The sequence below is a fragment of the Balaenoptera borealis genome (assembly GCF_965194805.1).
Source record: "Balaenoptera borealis genome assembly, chromosome: 18".
In the NCBI taxonomy this organism is placed as follows: Eukaryota; Metazoa; Chordata; class Mammalia; order Artiodactyla; family Balaenopteridae; genus Balaenoptera; species Balaenoptera borealis.
The window spans coordinates 69,755,802-69,776,300 of record NC_138877.1 but is presented as its reverse complement, the minus strand read 5'-3'; the positions used below and the strand labels follow the sequence as shown (position 1 = coordinate 69,776,300).

Genomic DNA, 20,499 nt, shown 5'->3' with positions numbered 1-20,499 from the left:
AGTCACAGACTGGCCTGCACTAGGTAAGAAGGAGGCCTTTAAACCATAGACAAAGATTAGAAAGGACAGGACTGGAATAAGCCTACTCTAAGACCAGAGAGTGAGCACACAGTTACGAGGGTCATGTTGAGGAAGTCTGCTCTTCAGTAATAACACTTTTGGGAGAAGAACTTGCGTTTTATGTCCATACCCTGAGTTGAGACTTGTTTTCTGGCCTCAAGACAAGGCGACCGAGGAAGGGCTTGTTTATTCATTCATTCAACACACATTTATTTAGCACATATGATGTGCTGAACTCAGCTCTCGGTGCCAAGGAGACACAGGTGAACAAGACGGGCGAATGCCTTCCTACACACGTGGACATTGTAACTGGGGTTGCAAAGTGTGCACGGCTTCAGGTCGAGAGTGATGTTGGGGACCGGGAGAAGAAGGGGCTATTCTATACAATGATCACGTGGTTCTCTGGGGCGAGGACACTCAAGCAGGGAGCAGAACAGAGTGAGGAGCGAGCATGGGGATGTCCTCCGGGGAGTTCTCCAGGCAGAGGCTGTGAGGAGAGATGAGCTTCGCAGGGTTGGAGGATTCCAGTATGACAGGAGCAGCCCAGCAAGGGGGACATTGTGGGGGATGAGGCAGGGAGATGTGTGCATGCCTACCCCAGAGGGCTTTGGATTTCAGTCTAGTGTGATGAAAGCCCCTAGAGGGTTCTGAGGAGGACATGACATGGCAGGATACATCTTGGGGAGACTCCTCTGGTGACTGAGTGGGAAATTGACTACAGGGGCAAGAGGAGAAACAGGAAGCCAACTTATGAGGCTGTAGCGCCTCAGGTAAAAGGCAGTGGTAGCCTGGACTAGGTGGAAGCAGTAGAGGCAGAAAGTAGTCAGCTTTGGGATATATTTGGATAGTAGGTCCTACCAGGTTCCTGGTCTGTTAAGGAAGAAAAGGAGTTAAGAGCCTAGGATGAAGGGTGGATTCTACATACCTGAGATGAAAAGCTTGACAGTGAGCCCAGGGGCTCCCTGACAATGACCAGGAGGTACTGTGGAGGAGGAAAGATCTGCAGGTGACTTTGGGAGCCAGGAAGGCCCCAACCCAAATGAGAGTGTCTACTTGAGAGGAAAGGTTTCAGTGAGAGCTGGGAAATGGATGTCGCACCTGTGACTAGGTTAAGGGTGTGGGGAAGTGGTTTGCAATTAGGTAGAGGTTCCGAAGAGAACAGTGGGAAAGGTTAGGAGGGAAACAATGACATCTGGTCCAGGGAGAAGGAGGCACAAAGATACAGGAGGCTGGGACTTTGGAGAGGTGGGGAACTGGAGGAGCATTTTTCAGCCTGGATGAAAAATGTGGATGAGTCATGCACAAGATAACCGGCCTAGAAATTTCCAAAGAACTGGACCTGGAAGTCTCAGACGGATTGAGGTCTCTGATGGATTGAAGGACTTGGACTTCTCTGGAACAAGTCAGCTGCTCCTGGAAATCCTAGACCAGGTGGGCTGGCAACAGCATTGTTTGGTTCCCAGGAGCCTCACTGAGTGCTGGAAATAGCATTAGCTTCAGATGGATGGCAGGTCTTTCTGGATGGAATCCTTCACAGCTTGTCTAACTGTGAGTCCAAGGGAATGCGTGGGAAATGGTGTCATGGATTTTAAAATAACTCTAGGTGAGATGATTGTACTTTCTGTTTCCCTTGACTCAACTCCCACTCACTTCTCAATCCACAGAAATCTGATTTTCACCCATTTCATTTCACCAAAACAGCTCTGGCCAAGTTCACTAGTGGACTCCATGTTGCTTGATCCAGTGGGCATTTTGCAGTCTTCATCCTTCCTGACATCTCAGTCCTATTGACCACACTCTTCTTCGTGAAACACTTTCTTCCTTTGGATTTCCACAGTGACACCGCCCTCTCGTGATTGCACTCCTACTCCTCTGACCACTCATTTGCTCTGTCTCTAAAATCCTCATTTACTTAGCCTTTAAAATGTTGGGGGTCCTTAATCCTTGAATGTAGCCCCTCTCCCTTTCTTACTTTATCTATTCTCTCCAGGCCACCTTGTTCAGATGCCTAATATAATGGAGACAAGTTAAAAATGCTATAGGAGTGTTCAGAGGTGTGCATGACTAAGGCATAACCAAGGTTGCTTGACTTGGGTCATTGCTACCCAAATGATAAGTGTAACCTTGGGTGGATAACAAAGCCCAAGGAAAGTTTATGTACAGGCAGAAAAGAGAATCCCAGCTGGAACTCTGGGAAAAACTATTCATTGGGTTGGAAGATGAATAAGCACCAATAAATAAAAGTAAGTGCTGTTATCATGTGTCACAATTACCATTATTCTATAAGTTAAGTTAAGTGCTTGTCCATACATTTCAAGACCTGTATTCATTACCTATGCATTAACTTTTTATTAGCATTTCCTACATTCCACCCATTGCCTTTGTCCAGAATACTCATGCCTACCTTCCATTCAGCATACCACCACGCTTTGGTTCATCAATTCAATCCGTCATCAGTCATTTTTATTGACTGCCTTTAGGATGTATGGTGATGTTTAAAGCACTGTAATCGATCTCTATCCTCAGAGATTCTGATGGAGTACTGCAATAATCCTACTACTTATTGTTGTCAGCTTTTCCATCAGCATCAATCAGAAAAGACACAAAGGAGCCATATGTTTATCAATTATTTTATCAAGGGAACAAGTATAGTAACATTACTTGCAAATGATCAACAATCATTACTGCATGAAACTAAAAAGGGTATGTTCTACTTATTAAAAATCCACAATATAGCCAACTCTCATGTATAAACAAGGCAGTTATCTACAATGTATCTCATGGCAATCCTGCTGTTAAGCTTATTGATCTGCTCTAATGAATTACCTGCTTTGTTGACATCTGCACTCTTCAAAGTTAACCACATGTTTCTTTGATAACCATTCTCTCTATTTCCATTTATTTGCAGACTGTCTGCAGTGACAATCCAGTATAAAGGGGATAACGCTCACTTTGGGACCAGAAGGCTCAGGCCCAAGCTTTGACTTGTAATTCATTCAATCATGCACAAAATCTCATTTTCCTCATCTCTGTATCTGTGTGAATAATCCTATACTTCTTCCTCACCTCCCTCCAAAAGGCAGGTGGTGAGAGTATTACTATTAGGAAAAGCTTTGGAAACCCAAACACAGCCATTACGCTTGCTCGCTGGAAAATTTAAGACTCATCTGTTCTCAATAGCTTTATGGCGTGGACTGCAAGAAACTGCCTCATCAAACAACAATCAATTCATTACGCGTATATTTGCAGAATATTAGACATACCTAGTTTCAGGTCTAAACTTGAAGATGCTTTCCACCTAATTAGATGCTCAGAATTGCCCTGGGAGATAAGGAGGGAAGGGCCTATTTTTCCCATCTTGCAAATGAGAAAAAAGGAGGCTCAAGGTTTAGCCAACTGACCAAGAGCACACAACAAGAACATGGCCAAATTAGGACTTAATCTTTCAAATTTTCTAATTCCTAGTTGCACACCCTTCTTTAACAAAAAGGAATAAAGCAGTGCATAAATCCCTTCTCAGGGCAAGGCATGACAATTTAATAGCCAGAGAAAGTTAATGTACCTCCAAAAAGATTCATTTCTCCCCTACTTATACTGAAGAGTCAGGTTTATTCAAAATCCTCACAAATTGATTTATAACAATCAGGAGAAGGCTCACTAAACTTTCTTTACACAATAAAAATAATAATACTTAGCATTCACGTATAACTTCATACTCTGTAGATACTGACAATAAGCAACTAAGAATGTATTATAACAGATTATATGTATTAATGTATTATAATAGATGGCTATTATAATTATTTCACAACACGAAACACCTAGACAGGCTTCCTTTTTATTGGATAGAGATGTTTTAAAGATCAGTCTAACAATACCACTTTAAATGTGCAGCGCTCCGAGCCTTATTCTGGTGGAATGCATTCTTAAAATCTTGCACATTTAGGGGCTTCCCTGGTGGCGCAGTGGTTAAGAATCTGCCTGCCAATGCAGGGGACACGGGTTCAAGCCCTGGTCCGGGAGGATCCCACATGCCGTGGAGCAACAAAGCCCGTGTGCCACAACTACTGAGTCTGCGCTTTAGAGCCCGCGAGCCACAACTATTGAGCCCGCGTGCCACAACTACTGAAGCCCGCACACCTAGAGCCCGTGCTCCGCAACAAGACAAGCCACTGCAGTGAGAAGCCCACGCACCACAACGAAGAGTAGCCCCCGCTCGCTGCAACTAGACAAAGCCCGCGCACAGCAACGAAGACCCAACGCAGCCAAAAATAAATAAATAAAAATCTTGCACATTTAATTTACAGTGAGCTTCCATAAATTGTTCTCCTTAGCCGTCTCACGTGATGGAGGTCGGCACACAGGCTGAAGCTTAGCTGTAGACAGACACTATACCGTGTGTTCTAGTCCTTTCCAGCATTCGACACAGAAGATTCCAAACTCTGACTAAACGCGGACAATCTCTTGGACCCAGTGAACTGAAAAGCTATCGACCCCGGTTTAAATCCTCAAGTTTTCAGGGAGAGAGAGTGATTCCAAAGCAGCTACCGTAGGAGTTTATCTGCATGGGTAAGATATTACATAGCCTGACACTACTGTGATGCTTGGGAGGTGAAGGACGGGTTGGAGACAAGAGGGTTTTGATGCGCAAAGGGGCAGAGACAGAAGGAGACTCACGTGCAAACTCTTCATACTTGACTTGCCAGATCCTGGCTGGGCTGCCCTACTTGGTTTTTATGAGTGTTCAGTTCATTAATAAATGAAATGCAAGATCCAAGCCCACCTTTTTAATTACAAAGTGCTTCTCCCTCCCGACAATCAGACTTCTACTCATTTCAAGGCTGAAAAAAAAAAAATGTCATCATCATAATTCCTAGTAGCTTGCTCCTGTTTCCGCTTCGATAGATACCCTGTAAATGGGAAGTCACATAACAGCTTTGCATCCCGTCAAGTTGCCTCCACACGAAAACAGCTGCAATGCTTATCTAATTAAACCCCAATGCCAAACTGTGAGCTTCTGCATCAATCATTAATATTGTATTTTGGATCACTTTAAATTCTGACTGGGAGTACGCGGCTCCCCACACACTGGTCTCTGAAGGAGATTTTTCAAATAATCTTTAAGCGGCGTTGAAAAAATAAAACCAGCCACCTGCTGTTTGATGAGAGCTCCACTACCCTGCTGCACCCTGATTAGCTGTTAATACTAATTGAGAGAGGAATATTGCTTATTCCAAAATGTGAAATTTTTTTTTATTATTATGAAAAGGAAAATGCTGTTCTTCTTGCCTCGAAAATGTGGCTCCTTGCCCAAATTTTAAACAGCACCAACAGAATAGCGGTTTCTGGGTCTCTCTTCTATAGTCTGCAGAGCCATTATACTGAATCACTTCTTTTCTCTGGGGGGCCATCCACAAGTTAGTGAGCTGTGAGCTCTACGTGGGATTTGCACATGCATACCCTACATCTGGAACATGGAAATGCTCTTCACAGAGATCTGATGGCCCAGAAATATTTATGTAAATTTCTGTCCTGCTAAGGCACACGCTGATGAACTTGGGTTCAAGCTCATAAACCAAGAGGAACAGATTCCTACATCGCCATTCTAATAGACTAAAGCCAACAGGCCAAGCCAAATAGGACAATTTAGACAAAGAGAGACTGGCAAAAACCAAATGAATGTCTGCTTCCTTCTAGCGTTCTAGGAAAAATACCAAGCAGCTGTGCCAAAGCATACTGCTCTTCTTTGTTAGGAAAAATACTTTGACCTACTCGAAATCAGGGGACGCAGTCACCTGGTTTAGTAAATATATATGCAAGACAGGCTTCCTCATGAGGAGCAACTGACTGCAGAAACACAACATGCACCTAGCTCAGCATAAATACAGCTTAAAAATTATAGGGCAGTAGGATGAAGCATGGGAACCGTGAGGTTCTCGTTCCCAAAAGCCAAGAACGACTGGACCCCTGCCAGGGTACTGCCTGGCAGTAAACCACATCTGCTGCAGAGTGATGGGGAGTCTCCGGGAATACGAATAAGGGAAAGAGCACGATTCAAGAATAGCAAAAATAGAAGGAAAAGACAGAGGTCTGAGGGTGGCTTACTGCAGAGAAGAGAAAGCTAAAAGATTTAGGCACAGTTTGAAAGCCCATATGAAAGACCTTCATGAAGGGAGTAATCAGAGGTATCTCCCAAGTCTGTTGAAGATTTGGGTGCAGGGGTTAGGACTGTCAATTTAACTAAGCTGAAACTACATCTCCCAGAATTCATTTGCGTGTGTGTGTGTGTGTGTGTGTGTGTGTGTGTGTGTGTGTGTGTGTGTGTGTTTGAGACTCTTGGGGGAGGGAAAGAGACATCTTGCTGGAGATTAGGAAGATGCAAGTGAAGTAGCAGCCATGCTACCGTGCAGGATTTGAAGGGCAGGGCTGGAAGGCAGCTCTGTCGCAGCCCCTGACATTGCCGTTGACCTGCCTGCTTACCTTGTTGGCCTGAAGCAACTCTAGCTCCTGCTAAACCCGCTCCTTCAACTTCTGTGACTCTGAGGCCAGGAGAGTGTCTAGGTCACTGACAAAGGGTGCCTGCTGCTTCTGGCAGACACCGCCACCACCAAAGTGGGGACTTAGAAGGCTGTCAGAGGCCACAGATCCCAGCCAGGACCCGTGGCTCCCAGCTGGTCCTTCTTTCCCCACTTCCCAACCGTCTCCCTCCCAGCCCCTAATCTCACCTACCCTCCTACGAGTGGCATCACCTTGGCCACGCTCAGAGAGAAGAGTACTTTTCTTTGGCCTGTAATGGTTTAACTACAACATCTTAGATAACTTACCGTGCAGCTCTGTAGGGATTGGGGTGGGGTTGGGAATCCATCTACGATACTTTGTGAGTCATAAACAGTCTGATCCAGAGACCTCATGCTTGCTTCCTGTAAGAATATACATAATTGTTTCAGACTAACCTATTAAGTTGTAAAGCAGGGTGAAATCTCACACGCATCTCAGTTTCAGACCTAACACTGTTTACACAGATCCCCATCATGTCCATATCCCGAACCCATTCTTTGATAATGAGACAAACCAGCAGAGCAATCCCCCTTTCCCTGTTTCCTCTATTTCCTAAGCAAGGCAAAACAAGAATGTGCCAGATTCTCTGCTTCTACTAGAATGAACCCTCAGAGGTGACTGGGAAATGGAAGACTCCATCAGTTATACTTTTTCTCCTCCGTGCCATTTCTACAATCCACACGAGGAAAGAATTCTGTGTCCTTCTTCCAGAAGACTCTTTTTCAGTAACATCACTCCAGAGTAACATCACTCCTCACTAAGTGTTCTGCATCAATGCAGATTCTGAATCCAGCTTCATCACCTGTCAGCTCAGGGACCTTGCACAACTCATTTCTGAGCCCCAGTTTCCTCACATGAAAATATGAGAGAATGTTACTTGCTCTGCCCACCTTACAGGGTGGGAGCATCAAAGGAAATGGAGTCTGTGCCCATGGTTCATAAATGTAAAGGGCTCTAGGGCCCAGCTCACTCTGGTTACTGAAAAAGATCTTGACTTAGTGAAGCAATAAATTGGGAGTCTCTACCTGATTATCATGGTATCCCCGGGGCCTGCATACCAAGGGTGAGCCTCTCAGCTGTGACAGACCCTTCTGCATCCCCATTTCAAGAGTCCATTTATTTCCCTGCCTTGTACTCTAGTTTTTTCCCACTGTAGGATAGAACCTAACCTTCAATCTCAACTAGTATGACTAGGGCCTAACCCTACTAGTTTTCCTTCAGTCTTTCTCTAGAGGACTGGATTCTGCTCCCAATATCCCCTACCTACTGGATGAGTTCTTTTCTAGGAGATGACAAATTATCCAAAATCATAATATCACACACCCACCCTTCATTTTGCTGTCTGGCCTATCTCCTTTATGGTCGGGTGACCTGCTGCTGAACTGGAACCCCACCGTCTCTTCTGATATCAAAAGTTGATAATTGCTTGTGATTTAGAAAGTTGTACTTGACTCCCAGTTGAGCACTGCGTCTTGGAGCACCCAACTGTCCTTCATGGGCCAGCATTAGAGGTAATGTCCTTTCTCACTTTCCATCCATGCATCAATTACTCTAATGGCCTTGTTCTTTACCTGTCCCGCTATCCTCACCTTTTAGTGGACAGGGTACATAATTCCTTACCCCTGGACCGGCCATGTAACTTACTTTGGCCAATGGTTGTTAGCCAGTGTAGCACAGAGTCCCAAAAAGCACTTGCACATTGGTGTTCGCTTGCTCTTGGGCACAGCCATGACCGTGCGAACACAACCAGGCCAGCCTGCTGGAGGGCGAGAGGCATATGGACCAGGGTTAAGTTGCTCCAGTGATCAGCCAAGGCTGTCCTAGAACAACTAACAGCCAATCAACCTCCAAATATACAAGCTCACCCAAAAACAGTAGCATAGGTAATAAACACTTTATTTTAAGCCATAAAGTTTGGAGGTGCTGGATAGGTAGCACTACTATGGCAATAAATAACTGATTCAGAAGTTGGTACACAGAGTGAGGTGTTGCTATAACAAAAACCTAAAGTATGTGGCATTGGCTTTGTGACCAGGTGGTAGGTTTAGCCTAGAAAAATGGAAATGAAACTCTTGTAGGAACCTGGAAAAAATGGCAAGAAAACTGTTATAAAAGGATGGAAAATTGGTGACTCATGCTATCATAGCGGCAAACTGTAAAACGGAAGATAGAAAATGTTCCTGATGAAACTCTGGACTTTGGCAATGAAATTTCAAGGCAGAATATTGAAAGCGTCAGTTGGCTCTAGCTAGCTGGGTATAACAAAGTATTAAAAGGAAAAAATGAACTCAGAAAATAACCGGACAACTTGCAAGTTGAATTCAGAATATAGAGATGCCATTCTCTGCTAATTTGGAAACTAAAACTGTTTTTCATCTCCAGCCTTTTAAGCCAATAAAATATTCTCAAGTTAAGACATGGCCATGGGTACAGACCAAATTATGGGTGTACCCATGAGACCCTTTGTTAAGACTTCTTGGAGCATTAAGGAGATGCCTTGTAGTCCCACTAAGTTCAACAAAAGGGCTTTCAAGATTCTTAAGGACATCATCCCACAGCAATATAAAAAGCAGAAAACATCAGGGATTAAAGAGACAGAGAAGCATGTTTCTAAAGACTGTGGGCTTTGGTTTTTGACACATGGAGTACCTGAACTAAAAGGAACCAAGAGTGTTTAAAATGAAAAAAAAAAAAAAATTAAAAAGGCTTCTGCATACCCAACTTTCCACAAGAAGCAGGCTGAGAACATTGTTCAAAGGGTACCTCTTCCAGGGACTTCCCTGGCGGTCCAGTGGCTAAGACTCCATGCTCCCAATGCAGGGGGCCCAGGTTCAATCCCTGGTCAGGGAACTAGATCCCACATGCTGCAACTAAGAGTTCGCATGCCACAACTAAAGATCCCACATGCTGCAACTAAGACCCCACGCAGCCAAATAAATAAATAAATATATTTTTTAAAAAGGGTACATCTTCCACTCCCTCTTCAGCAGTGATCAAGGAGTAAAACTAAGGACATCTCAGAGGACAGAGATAAGCGTAGTAAAGAACAATGGATTGGGGAACCACCCATAAAAAGCAGAATCTAGGTCTAATCAAGGAACACTCCCCATTCCCGAGGCACATTTGGCCTTGCGACTTGCTTTGGCCAATGGGTATTAGCAGGTATATTGCAAGTAAAGTCCTGAAAAGCACTCACGCTTTGGTGCTTGCTCACTCTTGCCCTCTGCCATCCTCATGAGAAGATGCCTGGGCCAGTCTGATGGAAGGTAAGAGATGTAGGAGCAGACTGGAGCCTCCCCAGTCATCCCAGCTGAACTCATTCCAGATCAGCTGACAGCTGGGCAACCACCCCAGACGCATGAGCAGTAAATTCTAACCATGTTAAGCCTTGAGTTTCGGAGCGGTTTGTTGTCCAGCACAGTTCCCAAACCACCGATACACCACTCCTCCTGGTCCCACGTGCCTTCCCCGCAGCCACAGTCTCAATGTGCCTCTTACCTGTGGCCGCTCTGTTTATAATTTATTTTCATCAGAACCCTCACTTCTATCCTTAGTAATTTTGTTATAGATTTATGCATGCTTGATACAGAGTCCCACCTGAGCTACCTTCCTATCAATAGAGATGTTTTCTATAATCAAGGTACACCCCTCCCCACAGACTCTGTCTCGGCCACCACGTTCCAACCACGTGTCCATTCTTAGGTAACTGAAGACCTTGAGCATGCTGGTGAGACAATCTGTGTCTCATTTTCCTCATCTTTACAATGAGAATATTGGAGGATACTTAGACACAATTTACACTTACTTAGGAGTCCCTTCGTATCATGTTAAATGTGTTTTTATATGTCATTCATTGTCCTAAAACAGGACGTGGTGGATGTTGTTATTTCTATCTCACAGACGAGCAACTATGGGGTACAAAACTTTTCCAAAACTCCCAAAGTCATCGCGCAAGTGAGCAGCCGAATTAAAGTTGTCTTCGCCTTGCCAAAAGAAGAGAAAACCAGAAGTAGAACCAATAACAACAATGCCCCCCTCCACAAAAACAGAAAGAACTGCTAAGTGCTTCCATAGGAAGAAGCCCAAGCTTAATTTATTCTTCTCAGAATTAAGAATGATTTGTAATATTTGGCAGTAAGGACTATAATATGTTTGACGTTTAATAGACTTGGGAGATGTAATTAGGAACAGCCTTGCTTGGAAGTGACTGTTTTCTGTGAATCAGGAATTTTGCCTCTGGGCACTTTTTCTCCACTACTCGTAACTAAACTCTGGAGTTGGCAAACAATTCCTTTACAAGTACTGCTCTTTTCCCTGCTGGTTAATTCAACACAAGCATTTATCGATTAGTGTCCACGTGCCAGGCACTGTGCACTCACTTTGCCAGGCATGCAGTTTAGAGCCAGACAGTCTGGTATCTGAGCTTTGAAGGCCAAGAATCAAACACTTATGTCTGGCATTTTCTAATTAAGTAAACCACTTCTATGTAATGAGTGCAGGGTCTCAAAATACAATGCAACTGGTGACAAGCTGAGTGGCCTCACAGAGAAGATGGCGTGAGCGTCCCGAGACCAGATTAGTAGTAGAGGAGATGATTCCCAAGTCTAATTTTTTCCCTCCTGTGAGGCTCCGAGCACGATGCCTGGCCCACAGCTGGCTCTTGTTTCTCCCACTTGCTATGCCTTGGAGTCTCCTAGGGAACTCTTTAAAAACAGAGGTGCCCAACAACCCTCTCCTCCCAGGAGATGCTCATCCAGTGGATGGGGGGTGGGAGGAACGGGTCTGTAGTCTTTCAAGCCCTGCAGGTGATTCTTTACACAGTCAGGGATGAGAACCACTCAGTGTGAGCTCTATACATACTTTCAATGTATGAAAAATGGATGAGTAAATATTATTAAAGTAAATGGGTACCATACTTTTTAAAGCCATTTGGTACACTGCTGAGTACAAATTCTAAAGGCAAGAGAGGAATAGGAGAAAGTGTAGGATCAGTATTATATGTAGGGGCAACAACATATATTATAATAGGGCAAAAATCTTACTAGAAGAGGGAAGTAACATGGAGTTTCTTAGGTTGAAAATGAGGACCCTTTTAACAGCAAAACATTTCTTAGGTAAGATAGTATTTATATTTTTATAACCTTTTTATTGAGAAAATACATTTTTTAAAAAGCCTCTATAAATTTGTCAATGTTTTCAAAAGATTGAATTTTATTAATTTTAAGTGTCTACTTTCATTTGAAAAATACTCATCCATACATACCCAAGACATTTTTTATTCAGCTTACAGACAATGTTTAGTGGGTATGTGGACTCAGTAAGTAAATCACTGACCCAGTGGAATTCATGGTCCACAAATCAGGAACCTCAGACACAGACCACCTCATCAGCAATGAGACTAGAAGGAAATGTTTACTTAAACTGAAGAAGAGGCAGAATTAGACTATTTACTGGTAAGGAGCATTTTAGATTTCTACATAGTGAAAAAAAATTCACCAGGACCAAATACAAAAGTTTGGTGTTTTTTGATGAGATAAGTTACCATTTCATAGAATAAGTCATTTTAGTATACTAGAGCAAAAGAAATAAATTAGACTAGGTCCTGAGCAATAAAAAATGACACAGAGAATATCTGAGATAAATCTGTAATATTTTCTCGGAATAGGATCAAATTTAACATGATAATATCTGGAGGGACATGACCACCGGGAGAAAAACCATTTGATTATTCAATTTTGTGAAAAGGTACTAATATAAAATAATAGCATTGGTTAAGGAAGTAATGTCAAGTGCATAGTTGAGAAAAGTAAACAACAATAACAAAAATCCCATAAGAAGTCAAAAGATTATATTTTAAAAACTTATCAAAAGTCCAGGAGAAAAATGTATACTCAAGATCAAAAAGTGGTTCTTAAATAGAAAGCATTTGTGATTGAAAGGTAAAATAGGAGAGGCTGTCATAGAAAAAGAAAAATCATCTTATTATTGAATGGATAAGCCACTGATGCATGAAGTTCACAGAAATCACCCAGTGACAACAGAACTGTTGCTCTGCCTTTTCGTGTCTTCATGCCCTGTCACATGGCCCTGAGCTGTTCTCAGGAAATTATTAAGTTAAAGAAGTGAACAAAGTGGTAAGGTTAGGGTTCAACAACATCCAAGGCTCACAATTCCACCTTTTTTTCCCCACATACACTTCACCATATTATTGGCCTGGTCTGGCAACAGGGCATGATTATAATCGGGGTGGGACATGACTTTACATAGGAAAGTCAGGAAAGGCTTTTTTCAGAGGTGATATTTGAGATCAGATCCTTATTATGTTCACTTTGTTTTAATATGAAGTGTATTTTTCTAGTTGTTTGAAAATTGGTGATTGAGAAGTAGTAAGACAAGATTTGCATTTCAGTCATATTCGGTGAACGAAAAAAGTTGATTAAACAGAGCTCTCATTCCCCATCTGTACCACTCACACAAGCACAGGTTACAAGTGGGTTAAAAAGTTGTATCTCTCGGGATCTCACATCAGCTCTCAGAGCAGGTGTATAGGGACATCTCTGAGCCGAAGCATTCAGTGGCAAACCAGGTTTCTCATACAACCAAGAAGCCGGTCCACTCTGTGGGCGCTGCTGTACTTCTGCCTTTCACCTTCTCTGAGCCAATGCACACTCACAATCAGACACCTGGGAACTTCTGTATGGCAAACTGACAAAGGATAATCATCTTAGTGGCTTGTAATTAAGTAGAGTGGTAATGTTGGGAAGTCAAGTTTGGCAGTACTTAAACTACAAACCACTTTTCACTCGCCTCAATTCCTGCTGATTGCTCATCGGAATGACTCCCAAAACTCTTGGGAAAGCAACAAGGAAGGTTGCAAAAAAATTCTGTATTGTTAAGGCACTCTGTAATGAACCAGTTCCTCGCCACAGCAACAGAGCTCTGCAATCCAGGAAAAAGCTTTTAATAAATGTTTTGGTAAATAATCTTCACAATGATCATTGTGTTATTGGCTAAAATGGTGTTGAATAACAAGGCCTCCCCACTAGCCAAAAGGCTTCAAAAGACAAAAAGGCACTAATTCAAAGGAGGCTGTTGTTTTTAATTCCAACATGTTTCTGAGAAATCCACTTAAACATTTGCAGCAACAATGGAAAATCTTTAAGCAGACAAATGAAAATTTTCTTCTCATTGTGCATTGAGTAGTCAAATTGCACCCAGTATCATAAAATGAAAGCAGTTTGTTGCTAGGCAATTCCATGAATAATCCCAAATCGGGTTTTAACCAGACTGATGAAAGTGCGCCCCCTTAATTTGTTTTTTCAGTAGAACACAGTTTTTGCTTGAGCAACAAAATATATGAACTGATCATATGGTAACAGAATTTTGTGTAGCAATAAATAAATCTTACCCCAACACTGACTAATGTTTAATGATCTGCATAATTATTGCTGTAATGCATGGAAATCAGATGTAAATGAGATAAAGCCTAGGCAATGATTGCACTTGGCATTATGTTAACACTGCAGGTAAAAAGTAGCTCTGGGATCAGCCTGGGAGAAGAAAGAATAGAAAGCAGCTCTGAACTGCTCCAGAAAGACCTACTAGATTCATGGACCAAATCATGGGTCTCCCTGATTTGAGAAATGGCATAACTATTGGCCTTTGTTTCCAAGGAGAACATTGAAGGAGGCATCATTCCATTGGTTTGTAGGTTTTAATATATTTGTTAAAGGTTAATCAGGTAATTGGTAGTTACATCTGATAATGAGAAACTTACACCTTTCATGTTATTTAAAAACAAAGTAGGGACTTCCCTGGTGGCGTAGTGGTTAAGAATTCACCTGCCAATGCAGGGGACACAGGTTCAATCCCTGGTCCAGGAAGATCCCACATGCCGCGGAGCAGCTAAGCCCGCGTGCCACAACTACTGAGCCCACGTGCCACAACTACTGAGCCCACGTGCCACAACTACTGAGGCCTGCGCTCTAGGGCTGTGTGCCGCAACTACTGAGCCCGTGTGCTGCAGCTACTGAAGCCCGCATGCCTAGAGCCCATGCTCTGCAACAAGAGAAGCCACCGCAATGAGAAGCCCACGCACCGCAACAGAGTACCCCTGCTCGCCGCAACTAGAGAAAGCCCACGCACAGCAACAAAGACCCAATGCAGCCAAAAATAAATAAATTTATTAAAAATAAATAAATAAATAAAAACAAAGTAAACAGATATATAATCATACTGAATTCAAAGGGAATAAAGGTGACTCTAACTGAAGTATTATCAGTATATAAGTATTTATGGTCTTAGTTTTCTTCACTATCTGTCTGCAAAGTTTATGCATTTATTTGAGGATGCAAATATGAAAAGTCACATAAACAAGTATGGAGATAAATGTTAAGGGCAGCCTTCAATCTTTAAACCAAGTATAAAGCTCTTTCAAATTTACAGTGTAATATAGTTCCTTCTACTTATATGTTTATTAAATACCTTCAATAAGCAGTTGATGGGTCAGAAATCTGCTTTTGTTGAGATTTTGCTTGCTGATGGTACAAATGAAACAGTGTGGACCATTTTGCCATTCTCCTAAAAACACAATGAAGCTTTCATCCAGGCTCTCACAGTGGCTTTTAGTTGGATTTGGGTTTTAACTCCTAATGTCTATCAGCAATAAAGGAAAACTAGAGCAGAACATTTCCAAGGATATTAGGGGATTTAATGAACAAGAATAGCATTTAAAGGAAGAGGGGGAAAGAGGAGCAAAATGAACTTTCCTATGCTTTTCCCTGTGAGAAGTACCCTTGTAATTATGCATGTATCTTAATTAAAATTGCATATTCATGTTTTACATTTTCAGTTGGCCTTGTATAATTAAAACTGCATCACATCTGATGTATCTATAATTATAGCCAAATGGTTATGTTAATGTTCATCTATTCCATGCTAAAAACCAACAAAAACCCACAAAGAACATTTCTTTAAATTGTTTCTACCAGAAATTCAATCTCCAGATATAAAAGCTCAATGACCATGTGTCTTGAAAATAAAATATCTTTGAGATCAATAGTCACAGCTTTAAGTATGAGATCCAAAAATCCTGGTGCTTGCAAAAGCATAACCCAAACTGCTTTTAAGAGATAATCTATAGAGGAAAAAAATAAAATGAATCATAGAAGGTCTAATTAAGGTCTTATAGGAGATTTCACACTAACTTAAAGGAATTAACAGGAGACAATCATATCTCCTCAGGCTACAATCTTTGAGCTTTAAACCCCCAAATCTTTCTTTCCATTAAAAAAAATTCTTGTATTACAGGATCAGTGCTGAATGTAAAAACCATGACCAAATTGAATGCCTATTATTAAATCTTTACTGAGAAATCCTTTCCTAACTTTTCCCAATAAAAGAATCACAAAAATGAAAGCACTTCAAAATATAAAGGTTTTGTGTCGGATATAGTAACACTTGACTTTGGACCTTAGGCTGCTTGGGGGGATTTCAGGTGGGAGATCACCTGGACAAACATTCAGCACTTAGGTATTCTTGTGGATTGAATTGTGTCCCCCCAAAACGATATAGAATGTAGGAGTCCTAACCTCTGGAATCTCAGAATGTGGCCTTATTTGGAAATAGGATCATTAAAGTGTAATTAGTTAAATTAAGATAACGTCGTACTGGAGTAATGCGGGCTCTTAATCCACTATGACTGGTGTCTGTATAAGAAGAAGGAAATTTGGACAAAGAGACATCCAGGGAGAAGGCCATGTGAAGATGCAGGAGAACTTTGACTGAGGAATCTGCAAGCCGAGGAACGCCAGGGATTGCCAGCCGCCACCAGAGCTAGGAGAGGAGCACAGGACAGATTCTCCCTCAGAGCCGCCACTAGAAACCAAGCCTGTCGGCACCTTGATTTCAGACATCTGGCCTCCAGAACTGTGAGAGAATAAATTTCTGTTGTTTTAAGCCACCCAGTTTGTGGTACTTTGTTAGGACAGCCCTAGGAAACTAATACAGATGTCTACGCAACTTGGAAGCTTGTCTTACCAGAATTTCAACTTGTATCCACATCCTACAAGCTGCATTAACCAACATTTTGCTTCCTTATAAATTCAAGAAAGAGTCTTGGGTTCTGGAAACCTTAGAAGCCACCTTTCTTTCCTTAGTTCTCCAGGAAACAGGCAAGAGGAAAACGTTCTCCCTGCAGTTTATCCTCCAGTATTAAAATCACTCGCGGTACCTGCCTGAAAGGTCTCTAGGTTTGAACCCCAGGAGCCGAGACCTGGCGTTTGAGGCAGTGTAGCTGGTGTCGCTCTCCCTCACGCCGGAGGCCATAAGGTACAGCCACTCGACAGAGTAATGAGCCTAAGTGTCAGGCTGCCTTTCAGGCTCACACGTCAAGTCTGAGGGAAACTCTCTTGTGAACCGGTAAACAGAACAAAGAAAAGAAAATCTTTAAAATGAGTACCTGTTCACAGACACTGACGCAGAAACATTTTAGACTAAGAAAGTGATTTGGAAACACAAACCCAAAAGAACCACACACCTTGAACCTACTACACACAGATCAACATGCCGATCGCTCAGCTGGGCATCAGCACCTCTTACATTCCAAGAAATGTTCATAGATGTTTTTCTGTGGATACACAGAGGGGCTGAATGCACAAATCCACATTCCAACACAATCCTAAATAGGATGCACATAAACAGAGGCCTTGGGGAGAAGGTAGCAGGAATCATAGATTAAATTCTACAGCGTTTTTTAATTTTACAGAGCATTTTTACATATATTTCCTGGTTTACTTCTCATAACAGCTCTGTTAATTCCACTATTTTAGAGATGTAGATAGTCAAAAAAAAATTAAATGACTTGCCCGTGGGCACACAAAAAGTGTAACTCACCTCAGGCCTTCCAACCCACATCTCCCGATACAAATTCCCAAGAGAGAGATTCTCATTGTCCAAGGTGATAAAGTGTCCAGTCTGATTCAGTTGCCTGTAGCAGACTCTCTAGGCACAGGCTTACCTGCTCTTCTTAAAATTGTTAGGTGGTCCTGTTACTGTGACATCACTTTTTTTTTTTTTTTAAACTTACTAGGTCACTGGTTTATTATAAAAAGATGTAACTCAGGAACAGCCAGATGGAAGAGATGCTTAGGGCAAGGGATGTAGGGAAGGGAGCAGAGCTTCCATGCCCTCTCCAGGCATGCCAGTCTCCCCAAATTTCCACATTTTCACTACTCTGTAACAGGTTCTGTAACACTACTTCTGATAATGTCCTTTGCAGGGAAATTTTTTCATCATCACGATCATCAACAAACAGCATTTTTCCTTGCTCAAATGAGAAAGCTTTATATTAAATTGCTTTCTTCTCAAAGTAAAATTCTAGGGATTATCTCACAGAACTGTTTCTGAAGAGGGGAACTGGGATTATGGATGGCCCTAGCCCTACCATGATTCCAGATGTCACCTGGGGTATCAGAAATATAAGAGATCTACATGATTGTATTTGACTGTCCTATAGACCATCCTATAAACCAAGAGACTCAAACTTGATTGTTCACATACCCCATAAAATTATTCGGAAAAATAATGTATCCCCTTTGCACACTTTCAAATTGACATTTATACTTCTTTCTTCATAAGCTTAAATAGTTGTAAGGAGTGTGACTTCTAGCAGATTGTAAATGCTAAAGTTTAAAAATTAAAGCTATGGCAACCTTTTAAATATATACGATGAAATCTAAGTTGCATAATGGTTTGAAAGCCACCTGTCAGGAAACAGTTGCTTCTTCTTGTTGCTTCTGACCCTGGTGACAAAGGTACCCTACAGAAGCCAGGGCCCTTCATCACAGAAGTGAACAAACAAACCTGGCCCAAGAGTCAGAGAAGCTAAAAGAGCATCTGTGGGGAGGTGGAATACCTGCAGACCCAGGTGCTGCCTCACACCAAGATGAATTAGTAGATCAGGAACAATGTGCATGAAATACAAAATAGCTGTCACTTCCCATCCTAACTAGAAACATACAGGAAAGAGAATCCTGAGAGACATAGTTCAGCCTAGGCAAGTAGACACATTCCAAAGTCATCACACCATAGCCCTTGCCGGGCACGAGGAGCCAGCCCAGACATGAAGCACATGCTGCCCGCTGTACCCTGAATAATGAAGTCTTTTGTCTCTGACCCAGGAATCTTTTGTCTCCTACCAGCATCCATGAATGAAACTGTGGCAGGCTAACTTGCTAGCTTGCAGGGAAAGTAATATCTCAGACTCTTCACAGCTCTTGACACTACTATTATCAATTTAACAGAATATAAATGAGCTTTCTAAACTTTCAGAAATGTTTATATTTCCTTTCTTTTATTCATATTTCCATTACTTTTCCTTTAGATTTGAACCCTAATGTAAAAAAGTTTAATGCTTGGAAGTCTTTTATTGATCACATCATCACTCTTTATTCAACAGAAATATGTCATAGAAATTATGTTTTTAAAATTTGTTTCATTTCCTATGATTATTATGTCCTAAGTTTTAAAAATTCTTCCATATAATGTAATCATTAAAATTACTATTAGTAAACACCAGATCAAAAATGTAAATGTATTTCAAATTTGAATAAATAATAATCATTAAAAGAAAACTTTTATTGGAAACTAATCATCTATTAATGCAATACTGCTAAAAAATCAATCCATTCAGAAGCTACCATGTATATTTTTGTTAACAAGAAGTTGAAAATATTAAACATTTTATAGCATGAAGTAAGATTAAGACTGACTATACCTAGGATAAATATTTTGTAATATGATATGATAAAATAATTTTTAATCATCTAATTGAAAAACACATCCTGAATCTAAAAGAAATGGCATAAAAGTTTTGCCCAAGGGTTTTATATAATGTATTCTAAAATTTTCGATTCTAGAAGCATTCCACTTACATTTAAAAGGTTCTGCAGAACTAACCTGTCAGGCTGTTCAAAGTTCTCTTCTTTCTAGCTAATAAAACAGACTAAGGATGAGTCCTAAGAATAGCTAAAGAGCTGCTTACAGTAAAATACATGAAAAAGGTCATTTTTAGCATTCATTATGTCTTAAAGTGCACTTTGCTTTTGCTCTCACAGAATCTTACATTCTTTGGCAGAAGGAAAGGAATGTAGGAAATGAAGTCATTAAACAAAAATTGTCATAAGTCTCACTATTCCTATATCTGAACCAGAACATCCCACCCTGGCCTAAAACACCAAATTTTACCCTCAATAGCCTAGTGATAGAGAAATACAGGAATCCTTACAGGTTTACTGACATTTATTAATATTTAAAGAGGGCCTCCCTCCCTTTGTTGGAAGCCCAAGAGGTTTGCACATTTTCAATCCTTGAATAAAATTTGGGAAGGGTTAGGGGCCCGATTCTGGCTTATCAACTGGAAGAAGGACTACCGTGAACTCAGGCAAGTCCTCCAGGAATGAGTTATAGAAGAAAGGACCTATGGAATTTAAGGATCTAAATACTGATTCCCTGAAAATTTGCCATGGCCATATACCCCTTGAAAAACATATTCCAGTTGAAACCACTTCTATAAGCGCCTTGAGCTTCTACCAAGAAGCTCCACCATTGGGCGATAAATCACAGGAGAATGAGAATAGTGGGATAGAATAGAAGAATAAAGCTGGCAAGAATGCGGCCATCTGAAGGGGTTAGGGGGTGGCTTTCAGTTGGCCAAGGGCAGCGTGAGTTGTGAGCTCCAAGGCTCCCAGGAGGTGGAAGATGGGTATACTGGCTTGGTAAAGGGGTCTAGGTGGGGTCCCAATGGCGCCCACTGCACACCCTTGCCCTGGGCTAAGGGCTGAGGATGCAAACTTAAGACGAGCCCGTGCCTTCCGGATGCAC

General features: G+C 41.7%; 1 long non-coding RNA gene across 3 annotated transcripts in view; it reads right to left on the bottom strand.

The window, feature by feature from the left end:
• The window catches only part of LOC309616029, a 114,595-nt gene that overhangs the window by 53,931 nt on the left and 40,165 nt on the right, over positions 1-20,499 (bottom strand). For all 3 annotated transcript variants that reach the window (XR_014237215.1, XR_014237216.1, XR_014237217.1), the window contains exon 2: positions 6,885-6,980. This is a non-coding gene — a long non-coding RNA (uncharacterized lncRNA). The remainder of the gene's footprint in view (positions 1-6,884; positions 6,981-20,499) is intronic.